General features: G+C 46.5%; 1 protein-coding gene across 1 annotated transcript in view; it reads left to right on the forward strand.

The window, feature by feature from the left end:
- Positions 1 to 9,824: 9,824 nt before the first annotated feature.
- PPP1R16B (protein phosphatase 1 regulatory subunit 16B) overlaps positions 9,825 to 20,416 on the forward strand; it is a 57,441-nt gene continuing 46,849 nt past the window's right edge. Inside the window, exon 1 of the mRNA XM_017822715.1 lies at positions 9,825 to 9,924. The gene's annotated coding sequence lies outside the window, so the exon portion shown is untranslated. The remainder of the gene's footprint in view (positions 9,925 to 20,416) is intronic.

Consider the following 20,416-nt stretch of genomic DNA (forward strand, 5'->3'; position numbering starts at 1 on the left):
AGGGGGCTCCCAGGGCTTTGCCCATGGACTGGGGCATGATGCTGCCAGAGCCTGGCTTCCAAAGTGGGCCTCAACATCTGTGTGTTCACGAGTGCTGCAAAGAGTGACTTTTTAAAAAAAGAAGTTAAACCTGAAACATCAATTACCCTCTGAGTATATGTATGTATGTGTATATATATACATACACACACACATACCTCACTGAGGACTTAAAACTTCTCACATCTGGGAAAAGGCAAGATTTTGTCCCTTGCTCGGGACATGGCTTCTGTTGATATCTGTGGGAGCAGACTTAAACCAACATTCATTGCTTTTGGAAACCTTTCTTTTTTCCTACTGTATTTCAGATCTAGATTTTTTTCCATAGTTCCATGATCAGGGGTCGGAATATCTCCTTGATACAAGGTACTGAGATTTTAACATCAATCTTCTTGCTGTAGTCCAGGTATCATAAGTACTTCCTGGAGTGTGATTTAAGGCACAGCCAAGAAAATAATTTTTACTGCTAATACTCACTGCAGCTATGAGACTTAATAGATATAAATCTGTATTCTGGGTGACTTCACTGATTCCTCCCCTCCATATGCCTCTAAAACATCATTACCAAGAAAATTTAAGACTTTACCAGAGAAGCTTAGCTATAGCATTTTGCATTATACATTATTTAGTGTCCTGAAGTCATGAGTAGGGGCTTCTAAGGAAGGGATGGGTAGTTTAATCCCAGACCTGAAGGCTGTGGTGGCTGTTTTGAGAGTCTTCATCCCAAGCTGGCAAACCTGGATGCAGACATCTGTTAGCACAAGACAGACCAGAAGTCTCCCACTTTAACCACTGCCAGTGTCCCTTGGGAGTAACTTAGCATGGATGCCAAAGCATCTTATCAAACTGAGGAACAGCTTGACCATGCTCCAGCCTGTTGTGAGACAACCATCCCAAATTCTTCCTAAACTCCAATCCAAGGCTGTATTTCTCTTATAAGTATAAAAATACTGTAACTCCCTAAGAAATGGAGACTACTCAGATTAGCCATCATAAATCTCCCCTTCCAGAATAATCCTACTTAAAAACCCTTAGGAAATGTGTGCAGTTAGCACAGAGTGGTTTAGTCAGGCTTGCAGAGCCCTGGGGCACCCAGGTGCTGCTGGGAGCTGAGCCCTCCCCTTTGGGGCCTGTTTGGTGCCCTGAGTCCTCAGTTCAAGTTCTGCTGGTAACCAGCACAGAGCCATTACACCATTAACTCTGCAGGGATTCTGCACTGAGCCTTCAAGAGGGCTCATTTCAAACAAAAGGGCTTTATTCCTTCACTCGTGGGTGGATTTAAAAAAAAAAAAAAAAAAGAAAGAAAAATGAAAGTGAAATTAAATGCTAAGCAGTTATCGTAAGTCTTGTGTGCTTTGTAATAACTTTACACAAAGTTCTTTTACATTTCTAGAATGCCATCTTCCTTTCCACAATTATGCTTTCCTGGGAACTTGAGCAGTGTGGTAGCTCTGTGTTTATGTCCTGGCTAATGAGTCAACACCTCTAAGGCTTTCAGACTGAAATAGGTGTTGCAGATGTTTTTGTAGATGGCAAAGGCTCTGTTTTGATAACTCCATCCCAAGTGCTGTGAGTTTTTATACATCCAGTCACCTTTAGAGCAGAATAACTACATAGTTAAATGGAGTTATTGTTGAACAAACAGCAGAAGTGCCCTCAGGGAAGAGAGGATGTGGGACATTTGTAAGAACTCGAAATTAAGCCCTCTGTGCTCTGCCTGGTCAGGCACCAGATCTTCTAACGAACTAGAAATAACCCGTTTTATTTCTTAGAAAATGGAGGAGTATGTGAGCAAAACTCACTCGTGAAACAATAATCATCTTGCTCTTTGCTCCTTTTTTTTCCTTTTTATTTATTTTTCCCGTAGATCATCCTTGTGTCAAAACATATTAGAAAGACAAACTCTGTTGGGGAGTAATGCCCATTAACAGACTGAGTGGTAGAGCTGGGAAGCAGACACTTAATAAGCATTCAGGCTCTCAGAGCAGGAAATTCCAATTAATATTGATTAGAAACAATTTTTTTCCTCATTTTAAATACTGCAGCACAGTGTATATTGTCATCAGCACTTTTCTTGTTACAGTTGTCTTCTTGATTTTTTTTTTTTTTTTTTGCTTATTAGGATCTCAGTGGAAAGATGGTCTTTCATTTATTCTGTAACATGAACAGAGCTAGTTAACTGGAATACATAAGAAAGCAATTACAAACATCTCAACCTGCAACAGATGCAGATCCATGCCCAAACTGACAGCTGAATGCACTGAGAAAGGGAAAAAACATTCATCTGCTTTGCTAAAAGCTCAATACAAGGGGAAAAATATGCCAAGTTTTGGGCAGGAGCAACTTGTGCATTCCCAGGCAATGGGGTTTGTTCCGTGTGTTCTGCTCTGTTAGGTTGTCTTGATACATCATTAAACCAGGTCTCAATAGCCTCGGGGGTGGTGGTGGTGGTAAAGAATCTTGATGTTGCTTTTAGTGCTGTGTGCGTTGTGTAATACTGAATATTCAATTAAGGCTGGATACCTTAACCTTGAGTCTGTATTTCTAATGTCAAGAAACTTTGATAAAGGGCTGCATCTTGATATGTCTCTCGGTGTTGTTTAGTTTTCACTGTTCTTAATTGCTGACTATTTAAATATGAATTTTTATATTTAAAGAGCAAAGGCATTGTATCCTCATTTGGAAACACTGGACATGTGTGAGAGGGTGGACTCTGGTACCCTTAAAAACATAACCCTGGTTGTCTGAGGGCTGCTGCAGCAGTCTCTTGTGTTTGGACAGTATCATTGCTGTCAGGGCAGCTGACCAGTAAAGCCATCCTTCTAATGGAGGAGAAAGTCCCAAACATGGAATATCCGGTTTTAAATCCTTATAACCTGGTTGTTGACTCCCAGAACTCTATGTCTGATCTGTGGCTTTCCTGGCACTTTGCTGCTCAAGCCCTGAGTCCAGCCCTGCTAAAACTAACAGGGGGACTTTCATTAACTGTAGAAACTAGATCTGGCTTTAAAAGATGGACAAAGGCTTCTGACACTCCTGCTGAGGCTTTTATGCCTTCAGCTATCAAATGTGTTCTCTGCAGAGAGCATCATTAAAGATGCATGGGCTGTCAGGATCACTTCCCCATGGGACAGTACAGTGTGTGTGCTGCCCAGGCTCTGAGCAGCAGCTCCAGCATTAAGAGTCTCCTCACGCCCTTTTGCTTCACACATGGTCAAGTCCTGATGAACTTGGAGCATCCAGGTTGGACCAGCCAGGTAAAGCTGTCTGGTACCCTATTGTAATGACTTTCTCAGAGCTGAGATGGTGATGCTGGCCATTCATGGGCCCTCTTTGGGGTGCTGGTCCAGGAAAACAAGTGTGTGGTCGCTCTCAGGAGTGGAGCAGGACCTGAGTCAAAGTGCCAGAGCCATGGGAATGATTGGAGAGAAACTCCTGTGACCAAACCCATCTGGAAACTGGAAGATGAAGCTCCTCAGACAGCAGAACCAGGGGACTGAGTGGGTTTCAAGATATGGCATGGCTGATTCATCTCTAGGGTTATGTGCCAGACCAAATCAAGGGCTTGGGGTTATGATTTGGGAAACCTGTTCGCAGTTTTCCAGTTCCAAAGGGCTCTGAAGCCAAGTTTCTCTCTGAGCTTGGATTAGAAATACATTGCCCAGTTGTATATCTCAACAGAAATGCCAGGCACACCCTTAAACCCTTCAGCTTGTCAATACCTGAATGCCACAGAGAATTCATGGCTAAACGTTTCGTGCTTAGTGTAAACCAGATTATTGGGCAATATTTGCTTAAACTGGGGAGGAAGCTCACAAATGAGGACAAAGCACTGATGAGTTTCAAGTGCAGTGCACAGGAGATATTTTAATTAATTCCAATGAATGGCTATCTAATAGAAGGTGGAAGGCTCTTTAATGGGACCAGTATGTGAGAGCTGGGTAGAAAATATCATGTTTTTCCCTGGTAGTGCTCTGACCTTCCCTCTAAAACGCACAGTCCTCTGCAAAATTGACATTTGCTTTCAAAACTGGTATTGCACTTTGTATTTGCCATTAGACTTAACACTGCTGTATTCCTGTGATCAAAGGGTATGTTGTTGAGTTGGGACTTTTTTTAACAGACTAAAGAAACCAGAGGTTAAAGAAATGTGTGGTGCTGCAGGTGTTTCTGAGGACAGTGTAAACCCTGTTTTGCTGGCGTACCGAACATGGTAGCACAGCTCTGCTCTGGGTTTCTGTGCAAGTCTCTGTTTTCTCTGAGTGCAGCCCCCACATTGGAGAACAGGAGCACGGCAATTATTTTCTGAATTTCTATCAGCTTTGTGAAACATAGGTGAAGGCCCATTGTTCCACAAGTGAATTATGAGCTGGGTGATTACTTCAAGGCCAGAAACTGAGAAATTCAAGGATACTATCAGGAGTGACAGTCACAAATAAAATGGCATTGTCTTATCTAAAAGCTAAACCATCATTCAGTAGTCCAGTGCTGAGATGTTTTAGGAACATCCTGCTTTGCCTGATATGGTATTTTCTTCCTGAAATCTTTCAGAAGTGACCCTAGGGCTGTCAAGAAATGCCTGTTTTAAGGGAGCCAGAGGGTCTTGCTTCTGATTCAGTCTTTTTGGAGGCTGTTTTTTGAGGTTCCCCTCCTCATTAGTTGCTGTCACCTTTAAACTCCCTGAGACAGCATCTATTACTAATGTCAGTACAAGGAGGTTGTACAGAACCAGCAGTTTTGTGCGTTTCTCTTTTAGTCTGTAAGTTGTATCTGGCCCTTAAAACTTCTTGCCCTCAAAGCTTCTCAGAGACATAAAGACAAACCAGCTTACTGCTGACTGTTAAAATTTCCAGCCAGGTGCCAAGTTTTCATCCTTAGACAGTCTTTCTAATTAATTTCCCCAACCTGCTCTGAAAGAAGGTAAGTAACAGGTATTAACTGCCATGTGAGGGTGGGAGGAAAGAAATAAGATGCAGAGCTATGATGATATAAATGTTTGTGGTCTGCAAATCATTGGCAGAAAGAAATGCTGTGTTGTTTGGGGGATCTTCCAAAGAAACTGCTGGAGATGGCACATACTCCAAATGTTTCTCTGCTCTGCTACAGCAAGAGGGAGGCACATCAGGGACTCAAAGCATTAGAGAAGAGGTAGGGATTAATTGTGAAATTAAAGCAGCAGGTCTGCAGCTGCTCTGGTGGGCTCTGCAGTGCAATTGCTGCAGTGCAATTTTCACTTGCCACCTAAGCATCTGTGCAGAGCTGGGAGGAGGAAACCACCACCAAAGCAATTGCCTCCTTCCCTCACCTCCCCCTCCCAACACCCCAAAAGCAAACCCCCATAGGATTTCATGCCAAGCACTCGAATGACCCTATGGACATGCTCACCTGATGCTCTTGGTACAGGCACCCGTGATAAGGTGGGGCAAGCAGTGCCTGTTCCTTTGGCTGGAGGATGAGGAGGAGCACGCTACTAATAACAGGGATACAGTTTCACGCTGGGCAAGCAGCCAGCTCCTAACCACAGGGATTTTAACTCATATCCTTGCAAGTCGTGGATCTTTGCCCATCAGCCTGTAATATTTCTTTCCTGTCAAGGCTTGAAATCGTCCATAGGTCAACCTGGTCCCGGCTCCCTGTGCGTTTACAGGGATTTGCTCTCCAAACCTGCTCCTGGCTTTCATGTTTGCAGGTGGCCCTCCTGGGAAAGTCCTGGATGTTAACATGGCAGCATTCATTGCCCTGGGTGAGTGCTGGGGCCAGTGCTGAATGTTCTGCCCGTAGGGAGTTGGCCTTTGTGCCTACAGAAGAGGAGGAATGAGTGGCAGCCTGTGACAAGGATGTGTCATACAAGTATTGGGTGTTGATCAATTAATCTTTTTTCTTGTTTTGCTATATTTACAAGGTACAAACTGCCCATTGGCACCATCCCAAGTCTTAATTTTTCTGCAGTGGTGAGCATATACTTGGAGGGCTTGTTGGACTGCTAGGAAGTCATTGTGCCAGTTCACTGCCCGGTGTGGTGGGGGTTTTCCTAGCACAGGTGTAGTGATGGTCCTGAAGGTCAAGGTCCATCCTGCCAGTCTTTTTAAAGTTGTTTCCTTACTGATTTAATGCTGGAAAATGAAAGATTAGTTACTTTTGGCTTCTCTTGCTACAGCACTTTTTAATTCTGATGTACCAGTTCTATGCACTCTCTCTTTTTGCATCCTGGTTTATTCTTCAGCTAATCTTTGATTTCCTGTCATGGCCCTCTACCTAAATCAGCATGAATATCCCAGATCTACGCCTCTGTCTCTTTTAGTCCCACATTTCTGATGCTGCTTTCAGCTTTCCCTCGGTGTCCTCCTGTGTCCTCTATTCTCTTACAGATTTCCTTCTTCTAATTTTCCTTTTCAGTCAGACCCCAGTTATTCCATGTGCCCTTCTGTAAGACATTTGAGAGCCTTCCCATGACTTCAGCACTTTCTAAGCCCTTGAATCTGTTGTTTATTTGTTTGTTTTACAGAGAATAACCAATGTCAATGTTCTTAGTCCTGTATCTTTCTCTAAGATAGTGTTTCACCACTGGCAACCCCCTGGTTTAAGCATCATTTCCATTTCTTCTCCCTTGCTGTTTCCTTCTAAAGAACCCACACCTACAGGTGAATCACTCCTCCCCTCTCACCACCCCACAGTTCTCCTGTGCCTCACCACTGATTTCCTGCCACTCTCTCTATTCAAAACCTCTTGCCCTCATCTGCAAGTTTGCTTATTTCCTTGTGTTTTCCCCATCTCTGTCTTGCCCACTTTCATTTCCAGAATCCTCCCACTGCTTTCCATGCCTCCCTTGCCCAACTGGCTTTACCTCCTGCACTGGGTAAGCCCTAGGGCTCACTATGACCAACTTCTGCCTTCACTTTTTGTCTCATGGCTTATTTCTTCTCCCCAGCCCTCATTGCGCTACTGGACACTGTCCATGAGCATTGTCAGTGGTGCTGTGCTGTGCAGACACTGGAGAGGATGTGCTCCTCTGCTTTGCAGAGGCTCGTGCTCCTTTGCAGTAGGTTTAAATAAGGACATGGTCTACTTGCTTGCCATCAGCCTTGCTTCTGTGACAGCAGCTCTTTGCTGGAATAGAATACAGCAGGAGACCTTGAAACACCATGAAGAACTTTGCCAGAGCATTAAAACCTCAGAGATGGAAGTGGAAATTGTAGCAGAGAGAGGAAAAATGGCGCAGCACCTTCAGCTCGAGCCTGGGCTGCGGGCACCGCTCCTGCCGTGGCACTCGGCTCCTGGAGCCCACCCACGCTCCGCGCTGTGCTTTGACAAGCTGGCACCACTGAGGGCACGGTGAGGCAGCAATTGCAAACACACGTGCCCCGCACACCTGCAGAGCAAGGGCAGGACTTTTACTGTCACCTCACTTCATTTTAAACTCCCAGCACAGCCCAAGACCGGCAGCTCCTTCTGTGCTTCCGAGCCATGGAGGCTGCTCAGTGTCCTTCAATCACACAGCTTCCTATCTATTTATTTAATCCAGAAAACTTGATTAAATACCAGCATCTCATCTGACCGTTAAATAACTTATATATTATAAAAGCACAAGAGAAAAATCCTGTTCTTAGGCCTGGGTGTTCTTAGGCCAGGATGAAACCTTTCTAACAAATTCCTAAAGAAAGGAATTCGAGGGACCAAAAATACCTGTGAAATTGGCTTGAATACTGGATGAGGAAGGGGACAGTAGGAACTGGGTCCTTGAAAATGCTGGATGTTTTAGTAGTGCTTTTGATGAAACTTCACCTTTGAAATGTCTCTTATTCAGAGACTTAGATCTCTGCAAAATTTTATCTGTACTGGAAAAAAAGAAAGAATTTGATGCAGTGAATTTTGACTGGAATAAAAAACAAACAAATTGTATTTCTCTTTTAGATCCAAAGCTTTCTACTGGCAAGTGAAGCAAAGGCTTTGATTTGCCAGAAAAATGAGGATGATGCAGATGCCTGCGGGCTCTCTGATGTGCTCAGCCCTCCCTCTGCTCTGAAGGTCTCCACCTTCTCCTATCCTGGGCCCTGGGCACTGCAAGAGCCTGCTAAGGTGATGGCTGTCCTTATGTTCTCAATCACAATGCTCATACCCAAATTTGAACAGGAACTGAGGGGGTTTTTGGGTTTTTTGATCCTCTAGCTGTTAAGCTACGTTTCAGCTCTTTATGCTGACTCACCGGTCTGGCCCAGAGCCAGTGTATTTATGTGACTCCCCCTTCATTACCATACATGCCTCAGAAAGCAGCTGTGCTTACAACACACTTTCAGTAAACAGACAACTGAATTATGGACTTCAGATACTGATCCAAAGTTGGTCAGCTCTTCAGTGCCCTGGGCTAAGACCCACTGCCAGACCTAGGCTTTGGAAAGCTACCTCTATCCTGCACAGCCCAGGGCTGCCAAGATCTCTGGCTGGTGATCTAAGTCCAGTCCCAGATCTGTAATTACCTTTACCTTGGCTAAAGATTTTCCCATCCATCCATCCTGCATCTCTATCTCTGTGGATCCAGTAAGGAGGAGGACATGGAATCACTTTCTTCCCATCAGCTTTGTTTTCCAGGTTTTTGTATATGCGAAGACAAGTCTTACAGTTAAGACGTCTCCATTTGTCAGTTGGTGACTCCTACAATGTGATTTTACCATGTTGCAGCAGTAATACGTGAATTCTGGACAGAGCTCCTAGTCAGGTGTCAGAGTAAGTTCCCACCTAAATCAGACCTTTATCCTGTGGATGCTCTTTCACACTCATGTACAATTGCAAAGATCCAGGTTTGTTACCTGTGAGGCCTTTGTTGAGCTAGAAGGGTTTTAGTGAAACTCCACAGCTTGATGTCAGAGCTGTTTCCCCTTGATCTGTTCAGTCTGGGTGGAGGCCCTTTCCCAAGGAGAAAAAGTATTGATGGAGATTAATTGTCCAAGCCTTCTGAAACCTATTTCACCCCAGAAAAAACAAGCAATCCCAGACACAATATCTGACAGCAGCATGAGGAATCCTCTCTGCTCTACTCCCAGTGGGTGAGTATGGGCTTCTCAGTGCCACTCCATGGCCCTGGAGGCTTCTTGGCTTCTCTCCCAGCTCTGGTGACTGTTTTGACTCCTGACAAAGGCTCTTATCTGCCTCCTTTTACCTATCTATAAAATGGGCATAAGGCACACTTCAGGAATGGCATTTGGTTTTGGTATAAGTCACTATGTTTAGTGCCCTGATGTGATGTTACATTGCATTGGGGGTGGTTTTTAGTTTTCCCTAAAAAATTCTCTGTGACCTCACCCTAACATCAAATTGCTCTGTGGCAAATAGGAACCTGCTGGTGGGCTTGGCTATTTATGCCAAAAAAACGGGCAAAACAGTTTCTAAGGCACATATCCATCTTCCAGTTTTAGCAGGGACAGCAGCACGTGTGTCTTGTGCTCAGGCAGAAGTCGGGGGAAATGTTATCTACAGGCAGCTGGGTAGCCGCAGGCAGGGGTACGACCTTTCACCAAAACTCAAAGAATTTTTTAAAAATATGAATCAATTTATTTATTTATCTTAATTACCCCCCTGGCGGCACAAACAGCCCCGCCCGTCCCACGCGGACGAGCCCTCATTCCCCAGAGCCTGCAGCGGCCGCTCCCGCAGCATCCCCGGGGATGCTCCGCGCCTTCACCTGCCGGACGGGCGGGGGGCGGGCGCCGGTCCCCGCCCGCCCCCGGCCCCGGCAGCGGCCGCAGCTCCGCCCCGAGGAGGGGCCGGGGCCGGAGGCGGGCGGCGATCGGGGTTGTGCGGCCGCTGCCTCCTCCTGCCTTCCCTGTGCCTCCCTCCTGAGCGGCCGCTGCCCGCGGAGCGCGGGGCCGGGCCCGCTGCGGAGCTGCCGCGGTGAGTGCGGGGCCGGGCGGGGAGCGGGGGTTAGGGCTGGGCTCGGCCGGGCTGGGCTCGGCCGGGCTGGGCTCGGCCGGGCTCGGCTCGGCCCGGCGGGATGCTGCGGGTTGGCGCCGTGGCTGCCGCGGTGCTGCCCGCGGGAGCGGTGCCGGGGGCGCGGCGCGGGTCCCGCCGCGGTCACAACGCGGAGTTTCGGTAACTCCAGCCCCGCACAGCCCCGGACCGGGCTGGCAGGAGCCGCTGGGGTAAGGCTGCCCTCCCCGGCAGCGGCTCATCCCGGCACGGCCGGTGACCTTATGGTGGGCGCATCCACTGATGAGGACGCGGTGCCTCCTTTCAAGGCAGTTTTTAGTCCATGGAGCTTTTGTCGCTGGTGTTTAAGTGTCATCTGTACCGTGAGTCATCGTGCGAGACACAAAGCGCTGTAGATGCGGATGCCTTGGTCTGGTAGTGAATGGGTTTTGCTTAGAATTCCTCTCCCTTTTGGCACGATTGGGGCGTGGAAGAAATTTACTCGAGGTAGCAAAATAGAAGCAACTGTAATTCCTGAAATGGCATCAGAATTGCAAGTGCTGGTTTCTGTGTGAGATGAAGGAGTTTCTTGCAGAGTCTCCTTTGGATACTGGCAGACCAGGGGAACTTCAGCCTGAACTTCAGTGCCTTCTCCAGCTCCAGGGCCTGAGGTGTCACTGGTGGTAGAGGTGCTTTTGGTTGACTCTGACGAGCCAACAAGTTCATGTTTATCTCTTTGTTCACTTATGAAAAGATCTTTTCTGCATTGTGATAACTGCTTGAGGATGAGGATGATGCTTCAATCTGCAATAGAGTAGTAGCAGGAAAAGTGACTTTGCACAAATCATCTAGGAAAGGAGAGAGTTCACAAACCTGGGAAAAAAACCCCAAATCCATCTCTGAGCCCTCCTGTTCCCTAACAATAGCTCAGGGAACCTCGGGGGCAGCAGCTGCCTGGGCTGCCCTACATCTCGCCTTGACCCAGCCTTCCTTGGCCCTGAGTCCCGAGCCCTGCCCTTACTGTTGAGTGTTTTTTTTCACAGATGCAAGGGACAAGTGCTGTTATGGCAGAAAGCAGAAGGGATTTTTCTGGCTGGAACTGAACTTAATCTGGTGTGAGATTGAGTTTGTTGTGAAAGATGTGATGTATTAAATCCTGACTGTGAAGAATACTTTTTTATTTATGTTTTTGCCTTCCTTGTTTAATCTCTGCGCTACGGGTTGGATCAGAAACTGTGGATGATATTGAAAATACTCTTACTGCATTATTTTTATGGGTTTTTCTTCATGTTCTGGGATCTCTCATGAGGTTGAAAAAAAAAAAGCTTATTTTCCTTCTGACTGGAAAGCATAAGTGACTATTTCATAAGAAAAATAAAGTTTAAAGTGTTGAACTTCAGATATCTGTGGTGGATGTGATGAAATGCTGAGATATCATGTCTTCTTTTTGCCATCAAGACCACGTGTCCAGGCTGTGCATTTCTAACAATGTCTTTTTGTTGTCCGTTGTTGCAGGAAAAATGACCCTGTGTGAGTGTTCTGGTACCAACTGTACCAGCTCCTTGGTGCTTCTGCATCACTTCTGCAGTCACTTTGTTGGAACCTTATTTTCCCTTGGTTTAATAATTTATAAAATGCCTGTTGCCTTGAGGCACATTTCATCCAGCAGGAAGAAAAACATCAACCAGTGTTTACTGGTTATGGAGCTGAGGTTGACAAATAACGAAGTTTTTGTGGATGAGGGGATGTTTCATTTTTATCTTATATAAACCCACAGAAATACAGGATTTGTGCTGAAATTTCTGTTGGTTGTTACTCATTTCTTTTCCCGGTCTTTTGCCCACTGGTGACAAAATGGCTTTTAACTGTGAGCTTCCTTAACATTGGATCTGCTTCTCCTTTTTGCTTTCTGACTCGAGTTTAGCAGCTTTTGGGTATTTAAAGACTGTAAAGTAACATGGCAGAATCTAGCCCTACATCTTCACCAGCTGAGCTGCCTTAGCTTGAAAGAAATCAGTCTCATTTTGGGTAATAAATTGCTCTCTCAAATCCTCTGCCGGATACTTATGAGCCACTATCATTAACTGCATTTTGAATCACTCATTGAGCTGGAGGGGGGAAATTGGCCTGCAGTTCATCTTGTCTGCTTTGAAACTGCTAAATGATGATTCAGTGACCTTAGTGGGCAACTTATATCAGCGGCTAATTGGCCTAAGAAGAAAAACTTTCCTGATATCAAACAAATTGGCTACTGCTGTTCTTCATCCTGAAGAAGATGCTGCTCCAGATGAAACCTCCAGTTTCAAATAGTCATGGGGTTTTGTTGTGGCACTGGAGAAGGAGACACAGTGAGCTCTTTCTGTCAGCCATGCCTGGGTGTGGTGTCTACACCACCTCCAGCAGGTTTTGAAGGTATCATCCTCTAAAGGATAAAAATCTTAACACATCAAGCTTGCCTTCCCCTGTGGATAGCCCTCTTCTCTTCCTTCTGAGAGGGTGAAACCACTCACCAGGGTGTAATAGTTTTGGAGGACTTGGCTCAGTGGCAGATCCCAACAGAGCTGAATTTAGGAAGGAAGTGAAAACGAGATGGAGGCTACCTGCTTATCACCTTGACATCCCCATTCCTTTTTTGGCAAAGCCCTTTTTAGGAGTGATGTGCCACTTCCCTAACATGCCTGACACTGGGAACACAGATCAGGATTAGTCCCACTGTGTGTCCGGATGGGGCCACGTGCTCTGCCCACGCTCACGGTCAGCCTGACCTTGCTGCTTGTTCTAAACAGTTCAGGGCTGGTGGTTTCTCTGCAAGGAGGGCTGGAATTGCAGGTGAGTGCCAGGGTGGAAGCATCCAGGTATGGTGTGTTCAGCTTTCCTTGCTTAAGGAGCTGCCGGAGTGAGCTGGGACGTGTGAAAGGGGTCAGCTGTTGGCTTTCTGCAAGGCTGTTAGTCGACTTACACCACCTCCTAGGATGGTCTTGCCAGCTGGCTCATCCTTTAGGGAAGTTTAAAGAGGCTTATCGCAATCTTACTAGAAATCTGTCGTCTTCTATTAACCTGCTTGTCTCTCCTCGTCTCCTTTCCGAGTGCCCCCGCGCTCATTCGCCTCGACAGCACCGCTCTGCTGTGCTGCTGCCGGCTGACACCAGCTCTGCTGCTTGCAAAAGCCTTGTTTAGTGCATGTACATTTGTAGACTGTCACTTTTTACTTTCCAACATAGTTTTTATTTATATATATAGAGAGAGATACTGTGTTTTTAAAGTTTTTTTTGAAGGTGACACAGAAGGGACAGCAGAGTCCGGGTGCTTTGCTGGCTGGGGTGGAGGTGCAGGGGACCCATGGTGCACAGGAACAACCTGACTTCAGCTCTGAGTAAGCCAAAGCCCACTCCTACACCTGGTCCTGCTCAGTGGCAGGCTCAGTGTGGAGCACAACGTGCCTTGGCACCAGCAGCAGCATAAGAGACAGGTAATTGTGGATAGGAATCACCTGCACCTTCCCCCAAAATCAGGAGTGTTCTCACTTTGGGAAGCAGAGCTGCACTTGGCTTGAGCAAAGAGCACAGAGGATGGGCAGAGGAAAGACTTTGGGAGGTGTGAGGAATGAATTCAACACCCTGAGTCTCATGGCAAAGTGGGAAAGGGCTCGTCAGTGAGAACTGCTGATGCTGGACTGGGTCAGGACTCGGCAGCACCCTTGGCTCTCGCCGGCTGGGGAACATCACCTTCGGAATGATGTGGCTCTTCCTAATGGAGCCTTTCCTTTCAGGGCTCTCAAAAGCGTGTCAGTACTGAGGTTAACAGCCACGTAGGCACCTAGGAAAAAAAAAGAGTAGCTTGAGGAAGGCTAAGCCTTAATACCCAAACAAAGCAAACAAATGGTGTATCGTTTGAGGAGGATTAGGTGAGCTCTGAGATCTCTGGCTCTAGAGGTCCAGGTAGGAAATACAAAGCTTTTGACAGAGGTGGTTTGGCTGTCCCAGCATCCATGTGCTGATGCAGGTAGGAGAGCTGCCAGAACCACCCGTCTGCCTCTCCCCTTGACTTTCACAGGGATACTCTTTCTCCTGCACAACACATTGTTTGCTCTCCTTGAATATGGTAGCTGTCAGGCAAAGAGATCAGTCTGGTTTTTTTCTGGAATAGTCAGCTGATTTCATCCCATGGGAAGTGGTTGAAAAGCACAGGTGGGTCGGCATATTCCAGCTTTGTAGCCTTCCATAGTTCCAGCAGGAGAAGGCTAAACAGGGAAGTGCAGTTGCTGGGTGCTTTTCTGTTTGCATTTGAAAGACCTTGATAGGCTGTGATTAATGGGGCTAAATGGAAGCTTAATAAATGGCAAATTCAAATGAACCTCAAACAAAAATGGCTTTATAAGGAGGCCTTTGGGTGTGTGCAAAGGGCAGGTTGTGGGTCTCATCTACTGCCATTTGGTTTAAGGTGGGTTGGGTACATTGCATGGGCTATCCCCTGCCCAGGTGTGTCCCCATGCACGTGCTGTAGGTAAAGCTGTGGTGTCTGTGCAGACGCTCCTGCAGGCAGTTGTTTTTTTCCTGGTTTAAGTTAATGTGATGTTTCCAAGTTTAGAGTGTCACATCTGCATTCTGGAGCCCCCCATGTCCCCATATCCAGGCTCCAATTAAGAACACTCTAAAAGCAGCAGACTAGCTACCATGGCCTTGCAGATGAGAACCATTGGCCTAATCTATTTTTAAAGTGAGTTAAACTAGAAAAAGGTACTGTCACTCTAGAATAAGAAGCCACCTGGGGAGTTAACCCAGAATAGTTGTTCTGCTTTGATTTTGCACCCTATCTCACTTCAAAATAACTTTCTATACGCACAGTGCAGAAAATGGGGCATGACCCATGTCTGTAAATGCAGAATATGGGGCATGACTTAAGCAGGATCACCCAACAGAGCCAGGAAAACATCTTATTTTTCCTGAGGTCTTCTGTGCATCACTTCCTAGTGAGCTGTGCACGCTCCTTAACTCAGGCATCCTTTTCTGTACTGAATCTACCCTGTTTCATGCTCAATCCCCTGGAGAGAGCTGTGCTTCTTTCCCACCCCCAGCCCTGTGGTTTGCTGTAACACCCTGACTGGCAGCTTCCACAGTCACCTCTGCTCTCCTCTCATGTCTCTGTGTGGGTCCTGTGCTGGTCACACAGTGAAATGAGCATCCTGAGTGCTCAGTCCTCAGCAGGATTGCAGAGATCTTTTCTTAGGCTGGATGAGACTTTATCACCTTTCTCAGAGAGTCAGTGTGAGCACCAGGTAAAAGGCAGCATTAGGTGCCTTTTTCAGAGCTGGGGCTGATAACCTGAGCTGGGCGTGGGTGGCAGGTGTAAATTATATGCAGTGTCCGACCCAGGCTCTGCTCTGGTGCTGCTCTTGTCTTGTGTCTGCTGGGAGGAGGAGTGGGGATATTTGCATGGTGGTTTGAGTTGTGCTGAGACGTTGCTATTACACTGCTCCTTCAGATTTGTCAAGCTCAAGTTAAATGTATATAATTTTAACATCTCATGATTCTTTGGGGGCTGACTCATGCTTTCTTGGCCTGAATGAATCATAGCTCTTGAACTCCGTTGCTAAATTCATTATGCAACAATTACAGGGTTGGAAATGCCACCCTAAGTGCACACAAACAAGCTGGCAGCAATTCTCTCCACCTTTTCTCTCACCCTGTGTTGCAGGAGACCTTCCTTGTGAGTTAGTCCTTGCCTCTGCTTTGTAGGTGAGGGTCTGCTACATCTTAATGCTCTGCCCTTGAGCTGGCAGGGGCAAGAGTTGCAGGTTGGGTATTTCTGGAAGAGAAGAGAGAGGACAGTCTAGGAGAGGGAGATGCACAACTTTACTCCTCAGGGCCAGTTGGTTTAATTTTGTCCCAACTGCTCTGTGTGATGTTATGGTATAGTCATGGCATCTCTAATGATCCATATGGGAAAACCCCAAGTGTGAGGCATTGCTCTAAGGTGGCTCCATGTGGCAATATAGGATGCTGGCAGCATTTCACAGGCACAGATTCTGCTTGATGACTTGCTCAGCAGCTCAAAGGTCAAATATCCATCTGAGGAGAAAGACCAAGGAAGGCATGAGCCCCAGGCTGGCTGTGAGGTGTCTGCTAATACCCACCATTGTTTTCTCTATTTGACAGTGCTAAACTGAGATTTGGGAATTTGTGCAGGTCTTGGCTTTTTAATAGTAAGGTCTTGAGCAAGTGTTCATCTGGTATGTGAAGTTGAGAGGGGTTTTGTAATGGGTGGGCTTTGCTTGTTGACTGGTTTGACCCCCCCAAAGCAGCTGGTGGGAGCTGTGCTGTGGGTCTGTCAGCAGGATGCAGGAGGGTCATCCCCACCATCTGCAGGATCAGGTCAGATTTTGGGCTTTAAGAGGCCTCTGCTACCTGAATTTGACTTTCAGTCCCAGAACATCCAAATAAAACTGCTTCTCAGAACCAATGTTCAGCTGAGGTATGTACTGAATAGCAGGGTGGGTACTTCCGCCTAAAAAGCCCTCCAGAAAGTCTCCCTTAACGGCAGCCAGCTGACTTCTGGCCCTTAAATCTTGATATCTTTGGGGAAAGTCTCTCCCCTGGACAGGTTCTGGCTGGCTGCACATTGAGACAGCAGGGAAGGATGGCTAAACCTTGTGCCCATGGGTGGATGAGGTTCTCCTTGGTGTGTGGCAGCAGAGCTCTGGTGCTTGTAATCCCAGAAATTATAGAAGCCAAGTTAAGAACTAGACCAATGGGGAGGAGAGCACAAGCAGCAATTCTGGTACCATGTTCATAGCAAAGTTAACCTAAAATATCCAAAGTCTTGTTTTCAGACTAAGAAGTGGTAAATATTTGATGACACTGAATGTCAGAGCAACTGTATTGTCAGAGCAGCAAGTCATGCCAACACACCACCTCTGTGGCCAAGAAGAGATGCAGGAAACACAGAAAGTAGGGCATGTATGATGACGTGGGGGTTGATAACTGCGCCTAAAAATAAGATTCTTTAGAAACATAAAATCTGCCTTGCAAGCAAGGCAGCAGCAAACTGCTCCAGTGTCTGATTTCAGACCGAAACTGGTGATGTTGGCACTGCAGAAAGCTGTGCTAACATTTTGTTAGCATTCTGCTAGCAAAACATTTGGTTTCAGTCTGAGGGTTTGCATCTGAGATAAGGCAAGTTACTCTGGAGCAGAGCTCGGGCAGAGGTGGAAGTGAGAGGCGGTGCTGGGGCTGTTGGCCGAGCTGCTTTTCCTCAGCCTGCTTCCCGTGCAGGCTTTCTGCTGACCTGCATATTAAGGAGCCTTTGTCCTCTTGAAGTGGTTCTAGATGCACTTATGATATTCCTTCAGGCCTCAAAGGAAAACAGCCTGGATTGCCCTGTGGTAACAGGACCTGAGGGTGCTTGCTGATCTTGGCTGCCGCTGTGAATGGGCTGGTCCTGGTACCCTATGGCAGCTGTAGGAGGCTGCAGGGAAGGCTGATCCTCTGTGCTGGAGGTCTTTAAGTGTCAGATCAGCAGCCTCAGGGCCCTCTTCTTGCATGCTGGTGGCTGACCTTGAGCTGCAGAGTCTGGGGGAACTGAAGGATGAGGTTTTTGGTGACATGCGTGTGGTTTAGCAGTGCAATAACTGAGTCATTGTGGAGTTCACTGAGGTGCAAGGGCTGGGCCTTAGACAACAAATCCAGATGTTTGGGCTGCATGGAACAAAATATCCCACACTGTAGCATGCATAATTAATTTTTCCCAAAGTCTCACCTCTTTACTCTCCCAGCAGAACCTGCCGGCACCGTGCTGGTTCCTGCACAGCAGAGGCAGGAGGGCAACACCATCCTGAGTAGATGTATGGGCTCCCTGATGCATACAGGATGGCTCAGAGGGCATCCTTCTGTGTTGTTTGATTAAGATCTTTTCAGGATGATTGGGATGGTTATAGATATGCTCAATAGTGTCCATAAGCTTTAGAGTTGAAAGCATTTTGTTAGCAATAATTAAATACAGCTGCTACTTAAAGTGTATAAATCAGATGGTTGGGAAGAGAACCCTCTCATAAATCTCCCACAAAATCAATATTCCTCCTGTAGGTGTGTAGCAAACACTTTTAAATTCTGTCAGTCACTGGCATTGTCAACTGTGGTGCCATAAAACTTACAGAATCACACCTTTGCCTTGGAAAGAGAAAAGCAAGGCAGGACTTTCTTCTGGTGACAAAGAAACCAGAAAAATCATTAAAAATAGAGGAACGCAGTCCCCTTGGATGGTAACCCCCTGTGGGGATGCTGTGTCCCTCAGACTGCTGCAGGGAGGCACAGCCTTGGGGGTGCAAAGCTGTATGGGGGCAGGTCGGATGGCAGGTCCCACTGTCACCTCTGATGGGTATTCCCAGGGAAAGGCACATCCCTGTTAATGTCTGAGAGCCTGCAGGAGCCCTAGCGCTGAAACATCCCACGTTTGGCACAGCTTGAGGTGCCTGGGAGCTGCAGACGGAAAATCCAGGCACTTATCTAGCTTGTTGGTGTGCCAGAATAGGGCAGTTCCCAGGATTAGTTTTTTTTCCATGGGCCAAAATATGTGTAAATGGCTTTAAACAATGGAAGGATTTAAGAAGAGTGGTGTGCAGGCGTGAATAGGGCTTTAATTTATATCTTAAGGGAAGGGTGTGGGCTCTTGCAGCGGTGTTTTTGAGATTCTGTTGGAAATTAGCTTGGTTGTTTGATTTGTTTTTTTTCCCCGTCTTATTTTAAAGCTTGTTTTGGGGAAAAATTGTTGTTTTCCAACAATTTTCCAACAGCTCTCTCAATGTGTAGCTGAAAACGTCAGGAAAGGGGATGCAGTTTCAGAAGCTTCCACATATCTGTCTGTGGCAGGGTTGATAAAAAATGGAAGCATTAACCAGAAAAACAAACAAAAATAAGTAATATCACTGTCACAGACAGGTCAGGCTGCTTTCCCTGCAGGTGACTGCATTGCAACCCACACTCCCATATAATGTGCTGTGGAAAAGATAAATGGAGAGCCGAATCGGAGACTTATGCCCTCAATTAATTTTTGTTCCACATAATCGGAGATGCTGCATGCCTTTCCTTCAATATTTAGCTGCCTGGCTCAGAGGATGGGGCTGCTCTGATGCAAGGGAAGTTGGGATTCACTTTATGTTTGCACAGAAATCCCATTTTGATCTTTCTTTCTTTGCCTAAGGGCAGGGATTCTGATGCTGGAGATAAGTTTTGTTAGCAGACACTTTTCTGCTAAGGAGAGGAAAGGGAAGAGGGGAGTGATATGTGATGAATTCTTGAAGGAATAAAATTTCCTTGTCTTCAAGCATCCTCTTCTCTAGAGTCCTCTGTGCTGCCCGGAGCCAGTGCCTGCACTGTCCAGGGCACAGTCACTGGGGAGCAGAGGGAGAGCTCTGCTTTTGGTTACATGCACACAGTCCTCAGCTAAGGGAAAAAAGGTATCAGTACAGTTAGTGTGTGCTCTCTGCAGATTTACAGGCTGTTGGATAGGTTTCTCTGTTGCACTAGGTTAAAAGGGGATGGCTTGCTCTGCTGTAGTTTGAAATTGAGACCTGAATTTAGTTTCTGGTTTTTAATTCAACTCAGAATCTCAGTTAGATTTTCAAATTCAGACTGACAGAAATGTCCCTCTCTCTTCTCTTTGTGGAAATTGAGGGCCTAGAGCCCAGAATGTCTGTTTTTACAGTGTTTTTACTGATTCACTGATCGACTTAAAAGCAGGAGGGAACCCCAAGGTTTCAGTCTTGGAAAGTACAAGGGGGTTGAGCAGTTTTTGCAGATCCAAGGCACCCTTGAAGGTTCATCCAATGCCTGGTCTGGAGCTACATCCCAATCTGGGGGCTGGAAGAGCCCACTCTGCCTGTGGATATGGAGGGACCGCCAGTGAGAGTGGAGAGACTGCCTGGCCTCTGGAGCCTGGCTGGTGAGGAGGATGCTAGGCAATAAAAATAGAGAGGGAAGAAGAACCCACAAACTTGTAGTGAACATAAAAACTATCCACATGAAAGTTCTGGATTTGAATATTGCCCAGGCAAGGGCAGTTTAATGAAGAAAAGTGGCAGCTTTGAGAGCACTGCATGGAGCAGACACAGAAAGGTGCATTTGCTCTATGGAGCTTCTTGATGATGGTTTTCTAAAACAACTCCTGGCCCTGCTGCCTTGCACTGGGAATGGGGCTCCAGGAGCAGCTTTGCACAGGAGCCACATGGAGGGAAGTGAGCGCTGAGTTGATTTAATGTTCTGAGTTGTTCTTCAACCAAGTGTGTAAGCTGTGCTCAGAAATGTACCCTACAAACCAAGCCCTTCATGGCTGTGTCTACTGAATCCAAAGACTGTGCTCTTCAGCCACACTGATGTGGGATGTGGGGGAGGACTGCTTGACACAGAAGGTCTTTCCTTTTTTTTTTTTTTTTTTTTTTAAGAAAGCTCACATTGAAATATCGATAGGAAAAAGAATATATATT

This window comes from Lepidothrix coronata, unplaced genomic scaffold (assembly GCF_001604755.1).
Source record: "Lepidothrix coronata isolate B3197 unplaced genomic scaffold, Lepidothrix_coronata-1.0 Scaffold99, whole genome shotgun sequence".
NCBI classification, from domain to species: domain Eukaryota; kingdom Metazoa; phylum Chordata; class Aves; order Passeriformes; family Pipridae; genus Lepidothrix; species Lepidothrix coronata.